Genomic DNA, 27,383 nt, shown 5'->3' with positions numbered 1-27,383 from the left:
ATTTGCAGATGATAAGGAGTGATGTAACCAGTCCGTCTCCGAGGTACCCTGCAAATGAACACTAATGTAGCAGGCAGTGTCAGTGCCCGGAACCATCCATCACCTGGCTACCTTCACTTCTTTAATGAAACATCTTCACTCTACAGCTGTTAAATATGTTAAATATGTTATATATATATATTATATATATATATGTCTACAATGCCCCCTTCCTAACGCTGTGAGTGAGCTCCCCCCCCCCCATACACTTTCATACACTTTTTCTCATTAATGAAAGTCATATGTTTGTTAATATGTGGTAAAACAAAGCAATATACTGTATTGAAATGGTGCATCTGGCTGGGTTAACATTAGGACCATGGTAAGGTCCTTATCATACCACGTTTGTCTTTCCCCTGTGCCAAAGAGCTACACATTTATGCTTCTTCAAAATGGATTGAAGTGACATTGAAAGCATCATGCAAGGTCTTCCTGCATCTTGTAAAAGCTATGAATGTATTCCAAGCCGTATAGATTTTTTTGTGCTCCAGTTTTGTATTGTTACATACATATCATCCATCCATCTTGCAGTTATGTATCTTGGATATGATTTTCGGGGGACCTGGTCACACAGGACAAATGGCAGGGGGACACCATGGATCGGGATGCCAGTTCATCACAAACGCACACAAAATGAAATGTACAAATTCACCATGTCTCTGGACTTAACCCATACACTGTAAAGAGAGAACACCCACACAGCACAGGGTGAATACGCAAACTCCACACGCAGAGTCACAGATGCGAACCACCAACCCAAAAGGTGTGAGGGGACAGCCCTATGCAAGAGATACCCCTAAACCTTGCCTTGATTACTTTTTACTATGTTCACGAGTTCCTTTTCTCTTCCTTACTCAAACGTTCTCTCTGAGTTCTTACATCATCAGACAACCATTGACTAGATTGTTGCATTTGTGTTGTTTTGTATTTTTACTGTTTTTTTTGTTCTTCCATTTTACTTAAATATTTAAAAATTTCTGTTTATGAATCAAATCTAGAAAACACTTTTTTTTTTTAACTGAGGTGTTTTTTAATGAGTTTTTAACTATTCTGAATAAAGGGCAGCTTTTTCTAGGCAGTTTTTCCTTGCTGTGGTAGGAACAAGTTTGTTTTACAATAAGCTTGTGTGTGATTCCTGAACCTAACAAAAAACACAAATTGTGACAAAATATTTACTGAAGGGATTTAAGTGAAGAGCAGTAAGACTACAAAGCTTCTGTAGCATAAGGGTCAATTTGGTTTTACTCTGTGTCTGTCATACAGTTACTCGCTAAAGCCCCATGAATTATGGACGCTACTGTTTCTATTTTCTACACATCGATACTCATCCTGCCAGTAACCCTCTGATACTGTACTCCATACGTGCCTATATGAGATACCTATGCGCGCTTTCAGCTGATGCCAGTGGACATCACACGTATTTGCTGCAAAGTTAACATGCACACGACATATATCTGTAGCTTTGGGTGACTGCAAGCATAAACACAAGAAGGCAGATAAATAAATGCAAATCAGAACAAGCAAATGATGTTCGCAGCTATTTATGAGGGTGGTAATGGTGCATTTTAAAATAATAAATGTAGCAAGACTGGTTGAGTTAATACATGCATCACATACACAAGTGGTATGTATGACTTACCACCATTGATACTTGTCATGTATAACATTATTGGCTCATTGGTTGACAATAATAATCCTGAGGAAGTATCAGGCCCAAAATAGAGGCATTCTTTGTCCAAGCTTTCATTAGCTAAATCAGGCAAATCAATCTAATACATAATTATAACAGCTGCGCAAAATTAACTGAAGTAAAAGTCATAGCATGAAAACAACGGCAATTACGACGCCAACCAAAGACTCTGAAGCATCGCCCTTTTAATCTCTTTCCATAGCAGCCCATTTACAGTGTTAAACGTCCACACTTGATGAAACATAAATCTCACACAGTAGTATTTCCAAGAATGCTTCAGTCATAATTATTGCAAGCTTTGATAAGTGACGAAAAAGTTCCAAGGGGAAAAAAAAGGAAAAATAAAACCTGACCGGGTCGTTTGTTTTATTACTAGTTGGGCCCATTTCAGGACTCATTAAGAGCACATGAGCGCCCCCGCAGTTTGAGGAATTTCTGAGATTTCTTCCATGGTTAATAACATTGCCACCTTTGTTCCTTTGGCGCGGGCTGAAGGGATGACATCACACAGCTAGCAGCAGTAAAGAGACTGATTGGTTCATCAGTGTGCTTGCCAGGAGTGTCACTGTGGGCTGCGTCCACCACATTCTATGGCCCACTATCAAAATAACTAGGTTTTTCCATATTCCATGATACATGTCACTTGCAAATGCTCCCCTACCTGCTGAGACAATGGTGCTTGTTTCTATTAAAATAAGTACCATTTTCCAAGCCTTATTTTTCCATTGTTTTGATTTTTAGAAAGGAAAAAGAAAGTTGCAATGATATTAAAGTGTAGTGATTTTATGTGATTGAGTCACTTGTAATATATCATATTTTACTGAATTTATACTAAATTTTACCACATTTATACATCATTTATTTTAAATATGTAATATAAAATATGTAGTGCAAAAATGTATTGCTTATATGTATATGTTTTGGTGAATTTAGGGTAGTTGTATTAAAAAATTGAACCAAAGCTATACAGCTTCATCTGTCATATTCTGTAATAATAAATAAACAAAAGCACAGTCAATGTTTCATGGCTCATAGGTTTAAACGTATGTATTCCCACAGTCTTTGGCTATAAGCACTGGCTAGGTTTTGAGCAGGGACTGATATATGCAAGCTTTGCAACCATTATTCTGAGTATGGCGAATGTGCTTGTATACATATTCACTGTACTTTACATTTCAGAATTTAATATATCAGAATATTTAATACCAGTATGTAACAGAATGTACATACTGGAGTATTTGTACAAATATTCAGTTTAATTTGGGATAACAGAACACATGCAGTACAAGTTCGCTGTATGTTAATTGTAAATGGAAAAGAAAGCAAACAGCGTATAAGGTGTCAGTATTTGAGCTGTAGTTGAGTATTGTTTAAATTCCAAAATACTCATTTCCCGAATACCAGAATATACATTACGGCATCGCTCCATGTGTGCTGAGCCACTCTGAGCTTTGGAATCAAGCCCAATGAAAAGTCATTCTATGCTGCATTGGGCTGACTGGAGATGTGGGTTCAGCAATTCAAGCGTAGCTGTTAAATATGTGACAGAAAGAGTGAGCAAGTCTCTCTTTTGACAACAGAACTGGATATTGTGGAGACATATGAATCTTAAGGGTGGTACTGACATAGGTGACTATTAGGATATTGTTCTGAAACTATTGTTCTAGCTGCGAAATCACACATAAAGACTTTATAACCAACGGCTTGAGTTTTTTTTTTCTTCTCAGATTATGTCAGCAGATAATTTGAAACTTCAATAATTAATATATTTAATGCATTGCTACTTCAACTGTAAATGGTAGCATTATTTGTGAAACATGCAGTAATACGTAAAAGCTGTGAAAATTGGATGGATGGATTTTAATGTCTTTAATGTAATAATTATGTCGCCACAACTCTCACCAGGAAAATGTAAAAAATAAAAAACGGTGGGAAAACGAAGGTAGTGGTAGTGTCCTCTGATTTATAACTAGTTTTACTTGACAGTTGTTTACTTTTATAATTGTCATCACTGTCATATTGAGAAAGTTCACTTTATCAAAATACTCAAATAAGCCAAAAACCACATTTTGTGGACATTTTTTACTTCCCAGAGCATCTCAGTCTGACCCCCCCCCCCCAAAGCAGTGTGACCCTTCTCTTAGTCATTATTTTGGGGAGGCAAGAAAACATGACGGATAGCAGGCTTTCTCAGTTCTGGGGGAAAATGGTTTCCGTCATGTTAAACACCCACAAAGTATCCATGCAGCATTTGTTGAGAAATACAAAGTGACTGTTAGATATCTGCTATGCTACTATCGTTATATCAATGTTTTGAGGATTAAAGAGACAGATTATAGAACTCCATGTTCTCCTTGTGTTTTAAGCTCTGTTCGGTTTCTTTGAAGCAGGGGGATCAAGAAAGGCCACGATCATATATCAATTCATTCATTTCTCCATCAATCTTCAGTATATGCTTAACCCTATCGGGTCATAACTGTCTGCAGGAGTTTGCGGTTCACCAGAGCCACAAGTCTTCTTAAATTTGGTACGAGGACCTATATCCATAGGAACAGGGTAAGAAAATTCCAGCCATGGAAGCATAAATGAAAGAACATTTTCACACCTTCTTGGTTATATACACATTCATGGAGCCATATATAATACATATGTGATAATAAGTGGCTTGACAATGAAAAGCAAAAAGATTTGTTCAATAGCCTTGAAATCTTTTTATTTAGTTTCGTTTTTCAGCTAAAAAGAAGGATTTTAGTTCCAGCCTCTGAAATGTCGGGGCACCTTCCAGCTACGACGGAAAAATATGATGGAGTAAGAAGAGTGAATGTACAAGAAAGTGTGAGACCAAGGCCAAAGGTAATGCAAACGTAAAATGCGTTATTTACGTAACTACTTAGAAATTTCAAGTAAGGAAATAGTTTCAGTTAAAACAATATTGTTAATAACGTTCAACAATAAGTAACAAAGACGAATTTACCAAGATAGGAGATAAAAGGGTTACACTTTCTATGAAGCTGTCATCTATAATGCATTATGGGCACCTTCGTAATGCATTACACAACATCTATGTACGGTATTATTATTTTTTGAAACACAGGTCTCAGTGAATTGCATATCACTGTGTTTATGATTATGTTTGTTTCAAATTAAATAAGAAGCCCTTTGTGACACAATTGAGCCTTTTATGTTTTATACTTGTGTCTCACATTTGCCATTTGGAATTCACTGAAGACCGTTTCAAACATATTATAGCTAGCTATAAATACTTTGTAGATATGAATGTATTATTACTTCAGATGGAGCAGACTATTATAATAAACTCTGATAAATGCATTATGGGATGTGTTTGTATTTTGATAACAAAAAAGCAGTAAGGTATTTATAAATTTATATTTATAAAGTTTTATATTCCCTGTGATGGGATGGCACCCCATCCTGGGTTTTTCACTGCCTTTTGCCCAGAGGCTTTGGGGATAGGTTCTGAACCCTCTGCGACTCTGAATAAGACAAGTGGTTACAGAAAAAGGATGGATGGATTATAAGCAGTTATGATAATGCAACTTGTGAAGTAATATAATCAACACTATAATGCTTTATGACTGTCACCAGAAGATGCTGTAATGCTTTATTAATTCGTATACTATGCATTATACAGTAGATGATTTGTAATGCATTATGAAGGTGTCTATAATGCATTATAGATGAGAGCTTCATAGTTACCAAAAAAGAATTCGAAAATATCTGACTTTTGCTGCTTTTTACTTTTTATGTACAGATGTAAAACTTATATATTGATACTTTCATTGGAAAATACAGTATAACCTTATTTTCTTAATTTTTCATCCATCCATCCATTTCGGTCAGAGTCACTTTCATTTTATAATTTTTAAAACTCTGTGAACCTCCTCCTGTGATTAATTATAAGTGCCTCAAAACTGACTCACTCTGCTGGTGTCACCTTCATCTTAAAGCAGCTGTTAGATCTGCAATGACTGCGTTACCATGAGATCACGCACTTTTGTAATCACTCTTCAGGTGCGTTCACTCAGGACGTTAACAATTACTTCCTTTCTTCATCTGCTCTGATCAGCTTTAGCAATAACGTCTAGCAGAGCTCCACTTTAAGCCAGACTGATATGCTTCCTGGCGCGGAAATATACTATTTCACCTTGGCCTGCCGTTGCATCACATTTCCACTAGGCCATATCTTTTGTTTTCATTGCAATCTATGACTGCGCTTGTTGGGGGGGAGGGGGGGGGTTTGCTACTAATCTAATTTCTTCATACAGAAGAAGTTATTCACTAAGGTATTTCAATGCGTCCAATTCATTCTGCTACATCTACATACTAAAAATCTCTTTCAGGCATAATAGACCTGTGTGTTATCTATAAATTGTAAATATCACATTTTTTCTACATCCCCCCTTCTGTACTGTATGTATCTCTTTTCCCAGTAATATCTCCTAGATTTGCGTAGATGGGAGCTTCATTCCAGTTTTATTCATTCCTATTAACATTTTTTAAAGCAATATATAACTAGAGACATGTAATCTCTGAGCAGGCAGTCTAGATAAGACACACAGATAAATTTCTCCCTTAAATGAGCTGTGGTGATATGTGCAATATGGAGGATTTGCTTGGTGGGGTTTCTGACTGACATCATGCTTTCTTGCCTGTAGCGGTGACCAGTGGGTAAACTTTGCATGATAAAGATTCTCTGTTCAGGTCTTGGCTTCAAATCATTTATCCTGGATGTAATGAGTGATGTTTTCTTTTTTTTTTTTTTTTATCTGTGTGAATATTATTACCAAGAGAGGTAGGTTGTGAAGGGGGGGGGGCAGGGAGGGGGCAGCTGCACTGTAATTTAAAATCCTTAAAAAACTGGTTTAGGGTCAGAGCATTGAAAGTTATCTCACTTGAACGATCTGTCTGGGTCCCAGACATTACAGCCATCTGAACCCAGCTTGACTCCTCATCTTCCAAATCTGCGGCAGCTGAAGGAATATTGGTTGCTGGAGATAACTGAACTTGATAAACATACTTAAAAAAAAAATGTTAAGCCACCCTGCGGAATCTGGAGTATGTTAATGGAATTATGTAAGCGTCACCGTGACAGTTGGGAGCCACATAAACCAGAGGTCAGAATGCTGTACGGCTGCAAGACTAAATCCAAGGTGGGCTGGGACTTTGTTATGGAGCCTGTTACACTGTCACACATCAATGGCTCCAGGAAGAGCCAGTTATATAAATACTCCTGCCAGGAACTGAAACTTCACTATGTGCTTCAGCAGAGCTCACAAGGCTTTGGTGCGGAGAGATTAATTAGAGCTCTATTTTAAGGTGGGGAAATGCAGCCCAAACGATCGCAAGGTTTCTGTGGTGATGAGCAGCATTCCGAATGAAACTGCAGCAGTTCACATTCCAGGTGTGTGGCTTTGACTGACAAAAGTTTGTAAGTGACTTTGGCTACCATCGCTAAGAGTATTTAGTGAAAAAAATCATACGTCCAATCATCAATCCATCCACCAATCCATGCATAAAATCATATATCCATCTACCAGTCCATCCATCAATTTATACATTCATCTATCTATCCATCCACCAGTTCATGCACCAATCCATCCAACAGTTCATCCATCCATCCATCCATCCATGCATCCATCCATCTCTGTCCTAGGCAGTTTGGATTAGGTGCCAGTCCTTTGCAGGGCTCACATAATCAATCATAAAAATGATCATTATTAGCTAAAATCATTAGTATTTCACTCGCAACATCTGTAGTGTATTTCTCTGCAGTTCCCAAATCATTGCTCACCTGTAAGAATGAGAAAACATGTGAGCATCATTTGCGCTTGCAAATTTTTGTGCTTCACTTCATTGTTGGTACATTTTGCCTTGGCTTGCAAAAATGTGGGACCTGAGATAGACGCCCTCCAAGGAGCCTTCTGTTAAGTAAGTGCCTTCACTCTTCACAGTAGACCAAAGGATCTGCAGCCTCCCTGGACCTCAGACATGGATCCCTGTTGTCCACACTGAAATGTCACCTTGTTTCTGGCGGCGCTTGTCACACGAAGACCTCACATCCTCCTTTTTTTTCCACAGAGACCCAAAAAATCGACCACCACTGCCGCCTCCATTCCTCAAACTCCCACCCAACCTCCTGACCCTCCTCCCCCCTCCCCACTGTATTCTGCCCAGCACCCTTTAAATGTCACAGTTCAGGTGAATAGGACGCTTTTCATGAAACTGCTGTCATTGTTGTTGCTGGTTAATGTACACGGGGCTGTTGGCCGCAGGCTAAATCCTACACCATCACCCATGGCTTCTTCACATGCTTAGACACGGGTTGGAGCTTCATTTTTTTTCAATATCGGCAGGATAAGCGAGCAATTTCAGCAAAGCCTACAGCCGCAGGTGGTCAGCTCTGATTCCCAGACAAAGGTGACCTCTTCCTTGCCCGGCCAGCCATACAGCAAAGAGTAGGACGCTGCTTCTATTGTTAGGCCAGCACTATTTACTGCCACTTATCTGTGAGATTCTCCGTCTGACTTCTCCTCCGAAGACACAGTCCGTAGCCATCCGGGGCCTCCCAATGCACCTGCCTCGGTGTTTTTTCCAGCTTTGTGCAGTCGTAGCACACAGTTTAATCTCCCGCCGTTTTCCATCTCTTGTTCTGTGTCCTGCAGAGCTTTGTGTGGCAGTGAGCGAGGGTGACATCACCGCAGCCGAGTCCCTTGATGCCTTGGATTTATTTATTTTTTTCGACACCTTTTCAAAGCTACCTGCGTGCAGCTGGGGGAGCCCGGCGCAGGCATCAGTAGCCCCTCACACTCTGTTTCCTCTCCATCTCCTTCTTGTCACACCAGCAGAGATATCGATCTGTTTTAGGAAGGCTGCTGCCTTGACGTGATATAATTGCCCTGTAACTATCTCCTCCAGCTCCCTCCACAACAAATAGCAGCTTATTGTATTTGGGGGGTGGGCTTCCATGGCTGCATTAATTGTTTCATCAGTGAATGCACTTAATTAAAATCCTGGAGCCAAAATGGATAGTGATGTGACAGATAGAGTCCCTCTTTGCTGGGTCTGCTTCCTTATTTAATGGGTGCTAATCACTTTCATGTTCGCAAATTGTTAGTGTTAGTGTTGACACCAAAGCTGGATGTCTTATTGTACTTATTGGGTTGTAAAGCGAACTGGCTGACAGCCCGTTGGCAGGATTAAACTTCCCGGAGGTTGTTCTGATGCTGTGAAAATGAGTCCTGTCGAGCGCAGAAATGGAATTAATACACAATGCAAGATATACTGCAGCTGTTTCCAGTACTATATAACAAACAAGTTCCATTGTCGCTATTTTATTATGGGATGTTGAAAGGCTGTATGATGGCATGGGAGGGAATGCAACTGTCCTGTTCATAAATTATAAGTGAACAAACCATTTGAGGTCATTAGTTCTTATACAATGAACTGGGCTACAAACAAAATGTAAATCAGGCAGACAGACAGAAGCTGAAACTCTCTTATTAAATCTTATTTTGTTTTATGTTCTTTTCCTCTGATTCTGAATATGAAAGACATTATGTAACTTAGACTTTATCACCTCTAAACTGTCAACAACTACAGTGAAAATCTAACTCATAGTCACTGATAAAATGAGGCACGTTAAAAGCGAAACGTTGTGTTTAGTCTGGTTGTAAATTTGCAAAAAAGTCCATTTGATGAATGCATGCAATCAAAAGAGGTGTCTGTTTGTTATTACTGCAATATTTTCATATAAATAATGTATGTAAAACAAAATGATAATTGCTTAGATATGTGCACCAAGTATTTGGATAAACATTAAGATAAACAATCGTAATGGGAAAGAATAACCGTTATATATGTCTGTGTCTGTGTAGTACATTACCAGGAGTGCAAATTTAGACAAACGCAATTTTTTTGTCTTTTTACATATTTTTTCATGAGAAAAAGCAACAGTAATAACACATTATTTTTATTTATTTCAATGCCAAGCTCCAAAGATCTACAATGGAAAAATAATTTCCCCCAAACCACTCTGCAGAGGTTCCCAAAGTGGGGGTCCTTGGGGAGACACCAGTGGGGGGGGGGGGTACCAAGCTGATGTGTATATTTAAAAAAACATCCATTGAAACTGTATCCATAAGCAGTTGATTGTGATGCCTCTACCCAGATCAGCAAAAGCTACTGAGTCCCCCAGCCACATAATGGGGATTAGATGTCTTTGGTGCTGTCATTTTGGGGGTCGTGGGCTGAAAAGTTTGGAAAAGTTGCATCACCAAAATGAAAAGCCCAAAGTTCACACTTGTCTCCCAAAGTTACGGGACGGTGTGTGGCTCTGCATCTTAGGGCTCTGAGCCTGTGATAAAAAGGGTGTTGGTTCAAATCCCATGTCTGGTGGAGTGATATCACTACTGGGTCCTTGTGAAAGGCCTTTTATCCCAAGCGCTCCAAAGACATTGGCTAATACTGTTCTTTGGTCCCAAACTGTCACTCGGGGGCAAAAATACATCTGATAAATAAATGTAATGTTATTGATGATTTTCCCATAAGTGCCACAGACAAATTTCATACATTTGTGGGATTACAAGTATCAACGACTCATACATTGCCTCAGCATCACCATTTTAGGTTTAAAATTTAACCAGCTTGTTCCAAAACTTGAATTTTCTTTTAGCATGATATGGAATTCATGGTATCTTCCCTTGCTGCATACAGTAATCTAGCCTGAATAACGGACACATACATGCAAACGATTTACAGATTATCTTTCACTATTAAATATTTTTGTAACAAAATCATTGACTGCATAAGTGAAACACGTCTTCAGTGTTAATCAAACATTTCCCATTTTAATTCTCAAAGTCCTACAGAGCTGCTTCCACTGCACTTGATTTGAAAGCTATCTAGCATGAACAGCCTGCTTTAGATCTTGGCACAAGATTAGTTCAGGTGAGGTTTACTTCATGACTAATTCCTTGGTAAATATGCTGGAATATTTGCACTCATTGTTGTGCTACAACTGCATCTCCTCGACCAAGGGCCTGACATTCTCATATGGAATGTTTTGTTAAGACTATGAGTGATTCCTTCAATGATGGTAAGTCATCCAGACTCATAGGCAAAAAAGCAAACCCCAAATCCTAACTCCCACAACCCTGCTTGACATTCGCAGTGACTTGTTTTAGTGAAGGACTGTATTAAGTTTTTTGGATTTTTTGAGTTATACGGGAAAAAAAGATCCTTTTCGCCTTATTTATAAAAGGAGAATTTGCTTCCAAAATATACAGCAGAAATATTTTTTTTGACAAACATTTTTTTTCTGGCTAATCTCCCATGATTCTCATTGCTATTCAATGTGAGTCACACTGTTGAGGTATGAATATGGACGTTAGCTGAGAGGAGGGAGGTCTCTAGAAGCCTAAATGTTGCCCTGCGGTTATTCTGGACATCATGTATGAGTTTTCTTGCTGCCAAGTTAATTTGAAGGATATCATTCTGGCCATACAGATTCTCTGTTTGTAGACTTTCAGGGAAGCAATCCAAAGGGTTTACAATAGTTTTACAACCATCTGCTGACCGATATGAATGTTCGGCACTCTTCTATAAGTCTTTCTACATAGTTGTATGGTGTTTTATTCTAAGCCACACAGGTATGAACAAATAGACCATATTTGTACCTTTATGTAACACATGGCCACACAGGCTTCGTCTTGGTTATTGGTTCTTTCTGGTGCCCAGTAATATCTACACAGCAGATTACCTCATTGACCGAGTTAACGAACCTTGTAGTTCTGTTGTCTTCTGTAGAGTTACTGATTCTTATTTTCCTATTTTTATTCTATTACATGCATCGGTTCCTGTAAACCAGTGTTTCCCAACCTTTTTTGAATTGTGTACCCCCTGAGAGATTTTCTCATACCACAAGTACCCCCTTTGTCAAATGTGTTGATGATTCAATAAAAGTAGAACGTACAACTGATTATCAAATTTAAAACATTTTATTAAATCTCCATAACTTGAACATTTAATTCATTAAGCAACACATCCCAGATAGATTTTCTTTCTATACCAGGGCACAGCTAATGGAATGGCTGATAATATTTACCCATCATCAGGGAAATTAAATATAAAATTTTTTTCCACGTACCCCCTGTAATGTGCTCGCGTACCACTAGGGGTACGCGTACCCCCGGTTGGGAATCACTGCTGTAAACAACACATATAATTTGTGGGTATAAACCTTTCATTTTTTCTTTTACAAAAGTGGGGATGAGTTTTGAATAAACAAGAGCGACCAATAAACCTTGTTTGGGTGGCAGTATGCCTTATAAGGTAGTTATGAGCGTTATTTAGAATATATAATATAATCCGTACCTGCTATTTCATTTCTTGTAATATAAGACCATGTGATCACGGTTTTTGCCACGGATATATAATCACGGATATAAATGCGTTGAGGGAATGTACTGGATGTACTGCAACATTCAGTTTATTAAATACATTATAATGTTGTTGTTTTTTTGCTAATTGCACACAAAACACAATGAAAAGCTAATACTGAATTACACAACCTGTGCAATTTGACCACAGAATGAAATGGATTATATCACTCAGTTCAGGAAGTAGAAACAGCAGAAAGTGTGGCATTAGAAAGGAAAGGTAGGTGACCGAGTGGGAGAGATAATGTGCCTCTACAACAGACAGCTAGGCGGTAAACAGTCCTTTGAGAATTAATTCAAAACAACAAAGCTACTGTTACGGGTAAACATCTATTTTTCCAACGAAGAAAGAAACACATGAAATACTTAACTGACAGCATTTCTGTTAGCATCAATTCCATTTCTTCCATTTTTCAGGTGCTGTATACTTTGCCGTGATTCTATGCTAGATACAGACACTCCTCACTCAATGACCAAATTCCGTTACTATGACGAGGTCGTTAAGCGGATTGGCTGACAAGCAGGAGCCGCCCCTTACCGATATTTCACCCATATGTGCTTGAATGTATTTTATTAAATGTAATTTCATGTGTTGATAATCATATTGTTTTTATTTATTTTTTTTATTTTCATCTTGGTTACACTGCTTTTGTATACGGGCTGGGTGTACTGAGTGTGTATTTATGCACACAGATGGAGTCCTGCTTGGTACTGATGCCAGTTATCTGGGAGCCTTTGATCATTGTCCCAGCTGAACCTGAGACGCCGTCCTCAGAGAGCTGTCAGGCACCGATGGTTCTTTGCCACCAGCAGCCTCCACGTACGGCTGGCCTGCTATCGAGAAACTTAATCGATTCCCAGCCACATGAGGCCTCTGCTGAATTTATTAGTGCCTTTATAGGGTATGCTGTAAAAAAAAAAAACAGTATGTTTAGCTTTAACAAATTCCAACATTTAACCAAAGTATATTGAGACAAATATAAAGTGATGTTTTAAATTTGTTCGACAGTTTGAATTTTTCTTTATACTTTTGTCTCTATATATTTTCATTTAAGGAAAAAGAAGGTAAATTCTGCATTAGAAGCTGTCCGTCTCAGAAAGACGAAGGCGGAATCAAAAGCAGACTTTAATCACACAATAAGTTTTCCCAAAGTCAACCATGAACATAGAATTCAGAGACCAGAAATACCTGGCTTTTGCTTTATATATCCCCTTTGATATACCTTTGACTGTAGGAAATGCAAGAAAAGCACAGATAATCCCTGTGTGTGCTTTGGATCCATGCAATCACACAATGCTAGGAAAGGAAAAAGAAGCACAGGATAGGAGGTGAGATCAGATGAGAGAAGGACAAAAAGGACAAAAAACAATGACAAGAGACAGGTAAATGATTAACACATATAATTGATGTTCTATATCCATCCTCTGGCCTCATATCCTGGGTCATGGGGTTGCCAGGAGCAGAACAGGGTACAGGGTACAGCTTCAATGGAACGCCAGTCCGTAATACCTAATTCATGCGTTATGTGCAAATATAATTAGACTTATGCAGTTCATATGTAGCACATGAGGCTACATTAGCAGTCAAGCGTACTCAGTGGCCTCCCTACCCATCATACCCTGCAGCACTTGTCAGGTAAAAATAGTTCAATTGCAAGCGGGACTGGGTGCGTGTGGGGGTAAGTATGTTAGTGCTGGAAGGGATGAAAACTCCTGGCTGTGACTGAGCTAATGTGATAGGTGAAGGTGTGTGATCTCCATTGTCTTTTTATACGCACTAAAGTGCACCTTTTCCATTTCCACACCATATCTCTGCCACCCATGATGCCTTAATGTATTTAAAATGGCTTTTTGGTCTACTTAATTACACTATCGATTATCATTATTTGCTTAGATAGCTTAAGATCTCATCGTTCCCCTTGCTTTATGCAGTTTTCCGGCTTTATATTTAGCTAACATGTAAGCTGCAATGGCCTTGTTTTAGCAGCGGTTTGGGAGATGGGCTTCCTGCAGTTGGTCTTGCTGTCCTTTGTAGGGATGCTGTCTGACTGTTACAGCTAAACCCCATGCCCACATGAGTATGACATCATATTTGTCTCTGGTAAAGGCAGACATGGAACAAAAACAAGAATCTCCCACCTCACCACCGCCTCTTTGTCCCTCCCCACACAAACACAGTATTTCTCCAGAGTGATTTTTCCCTTTCCACTGATGCAGACAGCTGGATAAATGGTACTTTCTTTTTAAGGCGCTTGCCTTAAACTTTGCCCCGCATTACTTTTGACCAATTCAGTAGGGTTTTAATGTCATGCGTGATTAAATCTGCTATTGCCTATGCGCAACTATAGGCGCATCTGTGTGACATAACTGCGAGATTGGCCAGGAACCATGGTGGCAAAAGTCAATATTGAATGCTGCGGAATATACCGGAGGTATGGAAAAGGCTCAGTTGAAAATTAACTTTTCATCGTCGTCCTGAAAAGAAAGCATCCGCTCTGTGGGCCTCTTTGTGTGGAAACCCGTCGTGCGACGCACTTTCCGACGTGTGCGCTTTCATTAGGGGGCTCGTGGTGCTGGAGGTAGTCTTTGCGCAGCCTAAGATTAATGGTGGAATTCACAGGTCCCCCATTATTTGGTCTGTCCATCAGTACCTCATTATGCACTCATCAATCACTGCTGCGAGGCGTATCGCGGGACCAAAGGTGCGTCGTCTCGCTGCGTGTGAACGGAACATGAGAAGATCACCGCTCCATTACCCGCCTCTCATTCCCTCCTCTCCTCCTCACCTCCTCCTTCTTTGTCCATCTCCCCCGATCACCTTTTCTCTCAACGCCAAACTGACAGTCAAGGCGGATCCTCCACCACATTTGCTACAGTTATGCATCTAGACTGACGCATTTTTCTGCACAAGGATGAGCTGTATAGTAGCAGATTTCCTCTGGTACTAATTATAAAGGAATGCTATAATTTCTTTCCACCGTTCCTCCTGCCTTCACCGCTAGGGACTAAAAAAAGGAGGTCTCTGCATCTGAAGACTTGATGAAAGAATAAAATGAATGTGCTTGTCTCCGTGAGGTAATTTATGACTCCCCGCAGCTGTGTAAATAGGATAATGGCGGACGTCAACCCTCTCTTTCTTTCTCACGTTGGGTGAGATTTGTTTTTGGGGCTGCAGGGATAAAGTTGAGCGGCGAGATAATGCGCATTTGGTAAATAATTCAAAGGGACATTGATGTGCAGAGTGTGTTTATTTGCGAATGAATGACTGGTCGCCATGTGGAGGTCACGGAGCCTCAATGGCGTCATGTGTCGGAGACCCTTCAGACATCCTCCAAATATTCTGAGAAACATATGGTCCGGCTACCCCAGCATTATGTGCATCTTACTGTTTCATGTAAAACTTTGCATCGCTGGTAGCTGCACTCTAGTTGATTATGGTGCATGTTTGCGCATTTACATGCATTTGGCAATCGGTGTACCTTTGTTTATTTGCATGCATTTGGCAATCGGTGCACCTTTGCGCATTTACATGCATTTGGCAATCGGTGCAGCTTTGTGTATTTACATGCATTTGGCAATCGATGCACCTTTGCGCATTTACATGCATTTGGCAATCGGTGCAGCTTTGTGTATTTACATGCATTTGGCAATCGGTGCAGCTTTGCGCATTTACATGCATTGGGCAATCGGTGCACCTTTGTGCAAAACACAGCACTGGCACGATCATATCATCAGTAAGAATTGCATTTTCTGTGCAGCTCTGCCACTTATGTGAAATACTAAAATATTATTTTGTAATGAATAATAATAACATGTTGTCCATAATAGCTCAAGCACTGTACATGCAAGTGCTCCATGACACAGACATGCGGGGTCGTCATAATGGAGACACTGGCCCACAGTTTTTGGAAAAACCAACAAACTGTGATACATAGAGACAGAAACGGAGAAATATATGGAGCATATCAGTGCAAACATTGATGGTTTCCTGAGAGCCGCTTGTACAAAGGTGACCCCCCACCACCACCACCACGATTGTCAAAACATAACAAACTAATTAAAACCTAGAGCAGCAGCTTAATGTACAACAGACTGGACCCTAAGTTGTAATGCACACCTAGATTCGGGAATCTCGGAAACAGCCGTCCCAACTGGGAATTCCCAAGTGATACAGTACCTGGAGTGTACAGGGAATGGTACAGTATGATGAAAATAAAATATGCAGTCAGCAGCATTTCTGGGCCGAAAACACCATGTTAATGAGGGGTTAGAGGAGAATGGCCAGCCTTGCTAAAGGGAAGGTCACACGTGCAACGGTAACAGCTCCGTACAACCGTGGTATGCAGAAAGGCATCTTGAACATGGGCCCCTTATGTGGTTCTGCAGGTAATGATGAGCCCTACTTGGTACTAGCTACGTGTACTAAAGGGCCAGTAAGTATAGAGAATCAAAGTCAATATCCAAAGTGTGATATACAGCACACCAAACCCAGAATATTTTATGTACCATAAAGCATTACACTGAATTCATACTTTTCAATGGGAGCTTTGCACAGATGTTGCTCAGACGTGTGTCTATGCTGTTAGTGCCGGGATTCATACTTGCCGTTGGTTTATTTCCGGCCGCTTGCTGCATGGGGTCAGAAGAAATGAACTCTGTCAACTCAACGTTGATAAAAGGCCATGAACAAGTAGCTATTTTCTGAAATAATACAGTGGGAAAAAGTATCAAGTGCTAACTAACAATTGAAAAGATGGACACACCAATGGAAAAGAGTCACCAAAGGGTTGTTACCTAGGAAACGCCAGTATCGGTTTCCAGCAAAAAGGAAAAAAAAAAAACATGGGCCACATCTAATACCACATCTCCATTTACCCACAATGCCTTCCACTACTTATTGCCAGCAGTCCTCAGCATAAAGTGCACTGGCAAAGAAAAGAGTTTTCAAACCAAAGGCTTATTTTGGGACACTGCGTTGTCATCATGGGGCCTCGCCATGACTGTTTGAATAAGTTACTAAAACAACACGAGGTAAGTCATTTTTCTGTCTAGTGTGGCATGAGAAATGTGCAGTTTTCAGAATCTGGCTTGAAACAACAGCTCAGTTCTCACATTTATATATGAGCACGGCTTTATATATGAACATCAAGAGTGCAAGTTCAATAAAACGCTGCCAGCAGCCAGGTGAAAAGGACAGGGAGCGTATCGCTGATATCCATAAGTTACAGGGGCAGCTTTGCCAAACCGCTTCACAGCTTGTTCCCAAAAGAAACACGGGCAGCGAAGTAAAAACAGCGAGAGCGCTGAGTGGGCCAAATAATGCAGACTTTTTTTAATACTGAGGAGCGGTAAGAAGAAAGCCAGGCTTACACCAGTTACAAGCTCAACAAAACCACGAGCTCTTAAGACAACTGCGCAGTATTTAAGGAACCCTAACAGCTGTAAACAGAATCTAAAATAATGCTTCCCATTCACACCATATGCAAGAACCATCTGATGGCAAACACCATTGTCACAGTCTGAGGGGAAAGAAGGAGCTGGAGAAGATAAAGAAGGAAGGAAGCTTCCGGGGTCCCGGTAATGAGACAAACGAGTGGTACGCAAGGATGGCAGTGTTGGTCCCTCAACAGTGGCATCTGTTAGGAGGAATTACAGACACCCTGCTGTGAATGAAATAGCATCTCCAAGCAGGTGAAAGATGAAATAACAAACATGAACGAGGGAAATCAAGATTGCACTGAAAGAGATTTTTGTTATTGAAAGTCCTGTCACATTTAGCGCATTTCAAAGAAAAAAAAACCTGCATTTGCTCGTTGGGCAGGAGGCCACAGTGTCAGACAGTTAAAATCTTGGTGCCTGGAGGACTTAAGAAAACACAACAGAAGATTAAACAAAATAAATGGGGGTATGTGGGCAACCTGGACTACACTGCAAAGAACAAGGGTTAATGTTCTTTGGAGCAGGTCCTTGTTCTTATTAGAGGATGAAGCTTTGAGGCTTCTACAGAGCTGGATGCCACGAACATGTGTGATATGCTTCTGTTCAAGCCTTAGTCTTTATGCTAAACTATTCGCAGACCTGCGGAAGGGTTAGCACATGTGAATGCAGGAAAAAGAAATGCATTTTAAATGAGCAGAAGGATGACACAAACTCTTGGTGTCTCCAGTAGTCTGAAGGATGATATGTGGAAATGCTTCCCCCGTCTACCTCTCTGTCTCAGACATTATAGTCAAGTCAAGCCGAGTTCAAGTCAAGCAGTTTATTTGTCATTCCAACCATATCTAAGATACAGTGGGACGAATTTGCTTTCTCAAGACCAGAAAATGTGCAAAAGGGGAAAGGAAATACCAAGGAACAAAAAGCAAAGAAACGGAGGAAGAACGCGAAGGCCAGGCATGAATTCATAAAGTGACATCATACAGTGAATTATACAATTTTACAGTGAAAATTATGTGTTTATTGGTATCTAATCAAAATCTCCATCCTACTGTACGGTTCACACACAGAAGATTACTGGTTGAAGATTTGGTTCATTGAGCAGGGTTTTCCTACCTACCTCTAAGAAAACGAGTAACATGCAAACTTAAGGTGGTGCGTACACAATATGTAACATATAATGAAATCTGGAAGAAGCCTGCAACAGATTTGGTTGAATATAACCGAGGGGGAAAACTTGCTTTTAAGGAAATAAACCCCACAGACCAAAGAGACGCCACAAAGGCTGCAACGAAATCCCCAGAGCGCCGCTGCTGATGAAAGCAAACCTACAGCATGCCTTTGGAAATGTCTACCTGCGGGTCTGTTTCTGTGCAATGGTGCCATGCACGTGGCACAGGGCATATTTGCACATTACATAGAAGCAGGCGCCTACTCTATACCTCATGTTTTTTCAAGGGTGTTTGGGAATTGAAGGCTTTCCTGGATTCCTGGTCTCAGGAAACAGTCCCCGATTTCAGCAGCTGAGTTTGCAGCCTTTGCACGTGACGCGGGACACAGAGCAAGCAAGCTGACACTTCATCAGAGCACCAGAGAGGTATGGCACGATTTGGGAAATAAGGGCTTCATTGCTGAATGAAGACGGCCTGTGGAAAATTCTAGAGCTTCTGCAGAAGTACAGCTACCGCTCCATCTTATAATTTAGTCTGATTTATTACCACAGTGTAGTTTGAGGTATTATTCCGAACTTTTTCACACTATGGGGAAGCACAGTGGCGCAGTGGGTAGCACTGTTGTCTTACCCTCTGGGACCAGACCAAAACAGTCCAAAAACATGCTGAGGCTAATTGGACTTGCTAAATTGCGTGTGTGAGTAACTGGTGTGTGAGTGTGCCCTGCGATGGGCTGGCCTTGGGTTCCCTGCCTCGTGCTCATTGCTTCCGGGATAGGCTCCGGACCCCCCGTGACCCAGTAGGATAAGCGGTTTGGAAAATGGATGGATGGATGGATGGATGGGATGCCCAAAGGTGTGAATGGGGTGCGAGTGTGCCCTGCAATGGGTTGGCACCCCATCCTGGGTTGTTCTCTGTATTGTGCCTGTAGCTCCGGGGATTGACTCCAGACCCCTCGAACTTGATTAGGCAAGCGGTTACAGAAAATGGATGGATGGTTTACACCACACCTTGGCTATGAGATCTCTAGAGGGATCACACCTGTCTGTACTCATCTCCACACCACAGAAAAGGAATGGCAAGTATGAGGAGGACAAGGGGAAACTTGAATGATACTGGCTCACTACATACTTTTCTGAGTATAAATTCTGCAGGCTTCTGGCAGAGAGGCACTCTGCATATTTCGGTTCTATTTTTCTATAATTAGCCTTGGTAATAATATCACAACACTCCTTTTCGAGTCTATCCAGAGACCTGCTTTGTCATATCACTGAAATGTTGAGCAATGAAAGAAGAGACTAGAAAGGTGCAGTACAATGCAAACCTCATTGTAGAACAGAAGATCATCCCCCCATATCTAACATTATATAGGTAGGGTTAGGGTTGATACGTTTTTCCGAGTTTTTAATACTTCTAAGATGGAATGGAGCCTGGAGGAAGCCCAGAGCACCTACTCCACACAAAGTGTTGATTTTTTGAGACGTTTCAGAAAAGGGGAGAATAAGCCCCACTCATGTGATGGAGGTTCTTGTGTTACGGCTTGGTTTGCCAGGCCTGCTCCTCACGGCACCCTTACTCGACTGTTTTCCATCCATCACAATGACTAATACCAGTCAAATCACATGACAGCATATTTCGCTTGTGTATTACATGCCATGTGTTACATTGTGCATTAAAATATTACTTAAACTTAATACATTTTATTTATGCTGATAAAATGCCCTGTCTTAAACATTCAATATATCACAAATGAGTACCTTTTTATTAATTGCACATTTCTGAATAATTTAACGAAATTTTATTTAACACTTAAATGTAAGGTTTTTTATGAGCATGAGTGGGGGGTAAATCAAAAGATAGGTATGTACACTTATTTATTCAGAACAGGTCTCACTTAAACATATTTAGTAATATTTTAAAGCCCTACATTTTAAATTTGAGCATGCACTTCAATCAACACTCCACAGACACCTACTTAACTTGAAGTGCGACAGGACAACAAACCTGCACGTGTGGTGATGGTCGGTAAAACGCTAATAAACTCTGCAACACACTAGAAGATCTTTTTCTCATGCGCAATAACAGATCACACTATGGATCCTTTTCATGTGCCATAAATGTGAATATTTATATTTATTTATACCGCTAACACTATTGTATGTACAGTAGTGCCTGCGATTCACGAACACAATCCGTTGCAGGAAACTGGTAGGGAACCAAATTGTACGCCAACCAAGGCAATTTTTCCCATAAGAAGGCACTGAAATTCAATTAATCTGTTCATAAGCCTACCAAATAATAATTTTTGTTAATTAATTTCCTGGTTTTTATAGTAAAAAGTTTAAAGAAATACACAATATAGTGTGGCGACGGGCGGACTGAGGCATCGCGAGAGCAGAGAGAGACAGTGAAGACATGCTTGTTGGAGAAATCATGCTCTTTATTAATAGTCCTTAAAAGGACGACAACAGGCACGAACAAGCACCGAACCAAATACGCATATAGGCACGCAAGGTTGTTAGACGCCGAACTGCAAGATGCACACTCGGTGGAAGATTTACACACACTAAATACACGCGAGGATCGGACCGGGTACACACAAGACACGAGCAAACACACACGCGACAATAGGGAAATGCGTCCATTAACATCAACAACAACAACAATACAAGGGCTATTTACAACTGCACGCAGGGCATGCTGGGACATGCGCCCCTTCAGTCCTACACTAGTATAAAAAAAGGAGTCTGTTCCAGGAATCTGTTCGTTGACCAAATTTTGTACACGGACCAATGCATTTTTTTCACAAAAAATTTAGTCGCAAACCAAATTGTTCTTAGGCCAATGTGTTCATGAACCACACCACTGTATTAATATTCATCTGCACCTTAAATGTCTTGTAACCATTTTTTTCTCCTAGAAGTCAGTGTTTGTTTTAAATTTTAATGCTGTTCATAGGACCTCGGTATCTAATTTCGGTCCATAACATGCCACCCCCAAGTTCTCGGAATGACAGCAAACCTTCTTGAATCTTGAAAAAGCGAGAGACTGACAAAAACAACCTCCTGTATTATCTCATCCATGCACCCATCTCCCAACCGCTTATCCTGGACAGGGCCTTGGGGGGGAGGCTGGAGTTTATCCCAGACAGCAGTTGGCACCAGCCTGGGGTACATCCTGGACTGGATGCCAGTCCATCATAGGGCACAGACGTGCCCATGCTCACACAAGCTAGAGGCAATTTAGAGACTCCAATTAGCCGATTAGCATGTGTTTGGACTGCTGAATGAAACCGGAGTACGCAGAGGGAACCCACACGCCATGGGGGGGGACATGCAAACTCCACAAGCACACACAGAGCAGAGGGGGGAATTCAAAAATATGATAAATATAGATCTGAAGCATGTGAGCTCCAAACAGATGATGTTCCTTAAAGGGCAAGGGCACCATGTGTGTTGCATATTCAATGAAGTTTGTGTGTGACTGGGAAGGGAAGTCAGACTTGTTCAGAAAATACCAGCCTTACTTACCTGTAACCTGCTGTTTCATCTCCTTTACTGCATCGAGACAAAGACTGTTGTTAATAACTGGAGACTCGTGTTTTGGTAAAGTAATCAAGCACAAATCACAGTCCGAGGCACCCGCATACTTTAACAAATAGAGGAGAGACAGCGAGCCGAATGGAATAATAAGTGTGGTCTCCAACAGGCCCCAGGGTGCGTCGCAAATTCAGATTTAGTCCAGACATTGTGATCGATTGCTCAAATTATGGATTGGTAAGGAACAATGAGGCTGTCATTTCATCCTGGGAGAAAGAAAACATTCCATTCAGGTGCTGGTCTTCATGTTAGCAGCACAGAGAGCCGATGATAAACCTTGGTCCCTTCGCTAAAGCAGCTATTTTGGAATGCCCTAATTAGCCTGAGAGGAATAGATTGTGGAACCGGAGAAACTGGGGGAAAATGAGCTATATTATCAGCTTCAGTGACAGGGATAGATTAAATGAGTCACACTTTCTCCTTGAAGGTCCTCCCTCGGCAGCTGCTGTCAGCAACACTTTATTGAGTTATTGAACACAAATTTGTAACAAATTTATCAACCAGCCAGGGAGAACGCCCGACATAAAGAAAATAAAATTAAAGTCGCGCAACTGTTTTCGCTGGAAAATTAAAATCTGAAAATATGAAATGAAAAAAAGAACCAAATGCACAGTGAAATAAAGCGACTCCCTGTCCTGTCAGGTCCAGCAAACTGCTGTTCAGAATAGAAACAGCAGCAACGTACTTTCTTGCACAAAACAGTGGCGTGAATTGTGATTTGCACGGCTTTTCGTTTGCCACAGTTTCCAAAGTTCTCTTACTTGTGCAAAGGGCCCAGGCGATGCAAATACATTGTCGGCATTTTTTTTCTGGGGAACTGGACCCGCCCCTTTGGTCACGTGTCCTGTTCTGGAATATGTGACAGAGTGACTGATGGGACATTTGGGTCACATACAGGCTGGTGACACCTCCTGGGAGGCCAGGCCCATGTTGACTGCAACACCTGCTGGATGCATCTAGACAAGCCCTTTGGCTGGGGGGGGGGTTCAGCTAGTCTGTCATCGCAGGGCGGTCTGCAGGCCATGAGTGGAAATGCCACCACGAGGACCATGATCCCCAAATCACCTTTGCAGAGCGAGGATGAGAAAGCACCCTGAGTTTCTCCACCATGCCGGTAACTGATGACCTGCTTTGAGGACCAGCTGGTCTGTACAGCCCTTGCCTGAACCTCGGAGCCACACACACGCACAACCATGTACACATATCATCATTATAATTCTTTATGGCTGGACAATATTCTGCCCTACCAGCTATTTACTAGACATTTCTGTTGTCGTCTTGTGGGCAATGCACACACTCTTTTTTTGAAGAACTCTTTGCTAATATGGAAAATTCATTTATTTGGTCAGAAAGTCATGGGATAGAGGGACACTAACTATACTTAATGGTAATTGCACATATTTACATAGCTTACTGGCAAACAAGCTCTTTGGGTTGCTAATCACCGTTAAAACTTGCTGTGTGAAGTGACAGGGTTTAATGTATTCATACAGCAAGCGTGACCTTTGGTGGTGTTACATCTTTAACCCATTTTCCAATAGATTAGTCATTACATGAAACTAAAAACCTTGGGGGTGGGGTTGCTTATCAAGGCTGATAAATAAAGGTTTGTTTACTAATACTACTGGTGAAGACTGCAGTTGTCGGTCAGAAATAACAAAAAAAAAGGCTTTAATGTCCCTTTGTGAGTAATTAGCAGGTGGCATTTCAGCTCTCATTACGAACCTAATTATTTCTGTCAATCAGTCCAAGATTTAGATGCCGTGGACGCGGAATCTAAATGGCTGTCTGTGTTTATTTCTTCTCGCAAAACTTGTGAAACTTAACGCTAACACATTGGAGGGGATGTAACGCCGTCGCATGGTTTCCCCAATGAGGAATGATGAGTGCCAACATTTTTAATGACATATATGCCTGACTCTGGATGCAGTGTGCTCCTCCTATCCAAATGCGATCTGTCGTCTCAAGAGAAGGAGTCCGTTTAATGGATTATGTTGAATAAGAGAGTGTATATGTTGATCAAATCCTTTTAGACTGTTTCCAGTACATTGAGGCTGTCTATTGCTTTCTGGCTTGTCGACTCTTTAAGGATTCATTAAGCACTGCACTTGGTAGCAGGCCAACTGTTTTGAATGTGCTTTTTTCCCTGATTTACCAAAGGAAGAGGGTGCAGCGTTCTTGGCAATAATTCCTCCAACCATTTAATCTCCAGTCACACGAGTGTGAAGGTTTGCTTCATGCAGTATTTACAGCTAGACTCCACGCTTTGACCAGCGAGCGCCAGAAAACGCCGGAACCTATACTTCTCGGTTCCCCCCCGCTAAGAACGCGTCGCTGGCGTCTCTGGACCGAGCAGATGGAGACGTCATTCATGCGATGCGGAAACCTCTTCTGCCACGCGAGGCGACGCTCCAGCCGATGATTAATAGAATTTGTCTTGACAAATGTCAGAACCTCTGTTATTTCATTATAGCATACAGCCCAGGGAGGAGGATCTCCACAAAAATGTGTTGACCTGTCATTGTCAATGTTCCCTTTGATGGATGTACAAATTATTTCCCTTAAAAAAAGATCAAACATTTCATTATGAGGCCACCGGTTTTGGAGTGGCGTCCCTATTTTTCTTTTTATATTCCTCGCAGACGTCTATTGGGAATGATAATATATTCCCCCTCTGAAGATGCTAAGTTGAAATGACAGGGCTATTGCGTAGGGGCAATGAGCAACGCTCATGTCAGCTACCATCTCATGTACCTCTCTCCCTCCCGCCTGGTGTCTTCCCCTCCCACCAATCACGTTGCCCGCACGCAGGCCCGATTTGAATATTTGCAGGTCAAACATAATAAAGTAAGATAATAATGTGGCATAATAAAGAGCCCATTATTATCCATGAAAATAGCGCGAGCTCCGAGATGGTGTGAAGCAAAGGCAAATATTGGAGGCAAGCAATTAAATCAATTGATTCATAGTGGCTGACATAACTTCTGTTGTGCCATAACTCATCATAAATATGAATAATTTAGGACACAGAGGTTAACACTATTGCTATTCGGCTGATTCTTTTTTTTGGCCTCTTTAGGCATGATACTGCCATGGTATGTATCACATGAGTATTATTATGCTATTGTGTGGTTATTATTTTAGTGCTTAAATTACCTTAAGGCTGAATGTGCTGTGTAAGGTGGGCTAACGGCAGTTACAGCGCACATATGACGACAGCTATTACTGGAGAAACCATCGTTTGTGCATTGCCGAATATTCTCGTTAATTAGGACTCCGATAAAAGTGAATCTCCGACTGTTTTTGGTCCGCCTGTTGTGACAGCAATTACAATGTGTGTGTGATTGCTTTAATTAATTAATGTAACAATGAGAGTCGGCATCTAAGTACCTGCATTAATTTTGACAGCCATTAAAGTGAATGAATACTTGCATTAATTATATCAGCAACAAGGCCAAGTCTGAGTACTGGCAATAATTAGGACAACGCTTAGAGTGCGAGCCGAGTATTGCGGTCGCATTTAGAATGCCACTGCATAGTTTCATCCAGCGTGGCAGATATTGAAGGTGAATGAGTTGGCTTTGGGACAGAAACCGGACAGCATGAGTCATTGTGAATAATTGTATGGTCCTCCTGCAGAAAACAAAATTATGGATGTAAAATTCCGGATGAAGGAAGCTAACAAATTGCACTGAGGGGTAATTCATTCCTGGGTTAGTGGCCAAAAATGCAATACCCATGCAACACGTACCTTTGCAGTCATACGACATAACGCAAACAGGAATGGGTCATTTCATGCGATTGCACGGGACAGAACAAAGGTCAAACCGCTAATGTCAAAGCACAAGGCACTCTTGTGTGGTATACGAGGTAGAGGCTCAGAGATGGTTTGTGAATTTGACTCGATACCACAGTGTGAGGAATGCTGTGTGTGGTGGGTACCGGTATGTACTTTATCCAGCCGTTTCTTTTCGAATATAGAGGAGTTTGTGGCAGTTCGACTGCCATTTGGGGCTGGCTGTCAGCTCACACACGGTGCCGAAGTTCAGCCATCCCAGTAGATTGTACCAGCAGTTTAATGAAATTTTGTACAGGTCTGAATGATGTTTTGAAGTTTGCTTGGCACTCTTTCTTTATTATTATTGTTATTACAACACCCAAATTCAGCCCGAAGAGCTGACACAGTGTTCAATTACCTAAATAACGGCCTGCTGTCAGTAAAAGGTGCAGGAACCAAGTGACTTCTGAATGTACTGACGCTCAGGGTACCAACAGGAGAATGTAGACATCTTTAAAAATGCATTATTTGCAAATGGGAATGAATGGTACATACTTTAAATGTCTACCTGCTTTACATGCATTGGCTTTATTTATTCATAATTTCCTCAGCATCCATTTCTCTGGCAATAAAGATGAGCTTTAATTATGTGCAGACCCCATAGTTAATGACTGTAAACACTGGAAGAGTGTTGTTGCATCACATGATGGGATCATATAACACTCGTCTAAAAGATTGAATCAAACAAACAGTAACAATGACTGATTTGAGAAGAGCGGATGTAATTCAAGCTTCATAACAGCTTATTGGTCTATTCTTAGCCAATCATGCACAGCACTACACTATGAGGTGATTAACATACGCTCCTGTCATAAGTCAGGATTAAAAGGATACAAAAGCAGTAATAAAAACATCTATACAGAGCATCACATAACTAAGAATGGAAAAACAACAGCTGATCAAACTGGCGTGAAATACATTCACAGTAGATCACCCAAGATCATTAGCTATGCCTGCTGATTGCTGCTGCTCCCTCCTTTAATTTTCACGTGCAATGTCTTCCGACGTTATCATTTCTACTGTAAGGCCACAAAAAGTATTTAGGATTCTGTTTACCATCTTGGGCAATTTCCTTCTCAAAGGTTATTTGGCGATTCTCATGTAGCTTTTTGCTCTGAGCAAATTTTTCAGTGTGCTGATTGATTACCTTCT

Source organism: Brienomyrus brachyistius, chromosome 2 (genome assembly GCF_023856365.1).
Source record: "Brienomyrus brachyistius isolate T26 chromosome 2, BBRACH_0.4, whole genome shotgun sequence".
Classification (NCBI taxonomy): Eukaryota; Metazoa; Chordata; class Actinopteri; order Osteoglossiformes; family Mormyridae; genus Brienomyrus; species Brienomyrus brachyistius.
Note: the sequence above shows the minus strand (reverse complement) of the source record.